Genomic DNA, 2926 nt, shown 5'->3' with positions numbered 1-2926 from the left:
AAAATTTCACTAATAATATTGTTGTTTTTATTTTTTAAAAAACATCTTGAAAATATTTGAAAAAATATAAGCAATAGTTGAAAGTAAATATATAAAAATATGCATTAATTAAAAACTTTTAAAATTATTATATAGAAATAAAAGTAAATTATTTTATAGATATTTAAATACTAAGTATTAGTTGAATGAGTTTTTTGAATAACTGGTTGAACTTTTAAATAATTTAAAAATATTGAATTTTTAATAATTTATATTAAATATTAATAAAATAAAACTTTAAAAATAAATATACTTTCTATTAATAATATCAGGAAAAAATGAGGCATCAACCCTCATTTTCTTCCCTCCCAGTCGACCTCTCCTCTCTCTGTGCGAAGCCAGGCAAACAAAGACATCCAAGGCGAACGACCCATATGAACGACAACAGCCCAGGCGAGCTACTCATTCTTAGTACTCTCTCGATCTTGATCTTGAACATATTATCAGGTCTATGCCTGTGTGTTCTGGCTTCATATTTTTATATAGTACCAGTATAAAATTTTCTGCAGAACTTAATTCATCAAACCAAGTAATGAGAATAAAACTCAATAACGTGTCAAAGTGACAAGTGGAAGAAAAAAAATGACAACACATAAGCTTCTGAAAAGATGTTTTTGCTAATTATGCTTAGAATACATCAGATAAAGTTAATGTTATTTTTTACTAATTGACAAGCATTGATTTGAATTGCAGTCACACGAGGTGATATATAATTTCATTTTTTTTTCTTTTGTCAAGATTAATCTCTTTGCAAAGCATATTGGCAAATTAGCTGAGCAAATTGAAGCTGACATCAGATGTCCAAAATATTTTAGTCCCAGTGAGGCAGTTGAATATGGTGTCATAGACAAGGTATTATTATCAATAGTTTAAATTGTCTAAAAAAAGATTTAATAGTATGGTTACCTAAATTACCATGTTTCCCAACTTTCTCTAGGTTACCTGAATTTGAGACTGTTGTAGAAATGGCTCCTTTTATATATTGTCCTTCTAAGCTGAAATCATATTCGAAAGTTTGGTAAAATTTTGTCTCGTGGCTTATGGTTCCTCTAGTATCCTGTAGGGTGACTCCATTTATTGATTTTGTTGCTTCCAGGTAAGTTCACGGCAGAAGGTAACAAGTAGCACCGCAGAAATACGTGAGACTGTTGAAACAAGTTTTCTTTTACAGCGTAGGGCAAAGGTATATCTCTATTTCTTTTTGTCTTTCTCACAATTATGACTGTCACACTAATCATAGTCTAAAATATTGAGAATCCTAACTCTTTTTTTTTTTTTGAATTGTTGTAGGAAGTAGTACCCTTACTTTGGAAAGACTATTGGTAACGATAGTGAGTACAAGGACAAGAAGAAGAAATATATGTTGTTGGACAATGAATTTAATGTTTTATTTTATTTGTAATTTTTATTAGAGTAAATGATTCTTTGTAAATACTTTGTATAAGTTTTGTTATTTTAATATATAATTTTTTAGATTTGTATATAAATATTTCATTTAAATCATAATTTTTAATTTAAAATAAAAATAAATTTTTTTTTTGCAAGCAACAACGACACCTAATAACTGTCGGCATTGCCAGCAACGACGATACCTAATAAATGTCGGAGTTGCCAACAACGGCGACACCTAATAACTATCAGTGTAGCCAGCAACGACGACACCTAATAATTGTTGGCGTTTCCAGCAACGACAACACCAAATAACTGTTGGCGTAGTCAGCAACGGTGACACCTAATAAATGTCGGCGTAGATACCCCTACGCCGACATATGCAAATACAACAGTTAGTCGACTATCGTCGTTGCCCAATAGCGACAGTTATAAACTGTCAGGAAATCCTGTTTTTGTAGTAATGCCCAGCAGGAAAACCATATAGCATAGCATAAACAATGATGTCAATCAAATGATCCATAAAACAGTTAACCAATTATTCAGCATGTCATAACAGTTACCTAATCAGAGAAGACAATCAATGATTCAAAAGCCATTCATTCCAGTATTTAACAAGCTATAAGCATCAGATTAACAATGGTAAACATATCAATACTCACCAGTTTATCATAACCATGATACAATACTCAAGGTCGACACCCTTAGGCCGCACCCTCTATTTAACCCACTGACTTTGGCTCGCTTAGGCCGAGCTCAGTGTTAATCTTAGCTGATCCCAGCTCTCAGTGGCCGACCCGCATCCTGTGCGTAAATATCAGCCCCGATACTCTTAGGCCATTTATTTCATGTTGTCACGACATATCATAATCATACCACATTTGTATTCAATCATAGGGAATCTCAGTCCCAACATAGCCACACAAAAAGGTGCAGTTTTCTTACCTTTAAGTCCGAGTGGAGTGAACAAAATGATTCCGAGCACGATCCTTAGCCCCAAGCCTTGGCGATAAACCTAGTAACAAGGGACAATGATATCGATCAAATTTCAATCCAAATAAATACGTAGGAGATAGAAACTAGCCTCCGAGACCTCAATTTCTACTAAACTGGGTAGTAGAACTTGTTCTGAGCGCCTAGGTTTGAACCCCCGAGCCACACTAATTCTAGAAACAATTCTAAGGCTAAAATCCCCACGCAAGTCGCGACTTGGCTTAGTGGGTCGCGACTTGCCCCAAGTTAGAGAGAAAAATTTCCAAGCCAAAGGGGGAGGCGGGTCATGGCATGCCCCCAAGTTAGAGGCCACGCCTAGGCCAAAAATGGCCACACACGCCGCAGCGCCCCCAAGCTAGGTCGTGGCGCCCCCCCTTCGAACCCAGAAAATCTGGGCTTTCTCCTCTTCTTCTCAGCCAATAACATCAACAAACCAACCCATAATTTCCCTAGCAAACCTGCTTAATTCAACTCCAAACTAGCTACGAATTCAAGACTATATCAC

The 2926-nt window shown here is 35.4% G+C and overlaps 1 long non-coding RNA gene across 1 annotated transcript; it reads left to right on the top strand.

The window, feature by feature from the left end:
* Positions 1-513: 513 nt before the first annotated feature.
* Positions 514-1505, top strand: LOC133789914 (uncharacterized). The gene is made up of 3 exons (XR_009873781.1): positions 514-891; positions 1136-1222; positions 1330-1505. It is a non-coding gene; the product is annotated as an uncharacterized LOC133789914 (long non-coding RNA).
* Positions 1506-2926: the final 1421 nt, after the last annotated feature.

This window comes from Humulus lupulus, chromosome 7, assembly GCF_963169125.1.
Source record: "Humulus lupulus chromosome 7, drHumLupu1.1, whole genome shotgun sequence".
Lineage (NCBI taxonomy): Eukaryota > Viridiplantae > Streptophyta > Magnoliopsida > Rosales > Cannabaceae > Humulus > Humulus lupulus.
The sequence above is the reverse complement of the archived record's forward strand: the minus strand, read 5'-3'. Positions and strand labels throughout refer to the sequence as shown.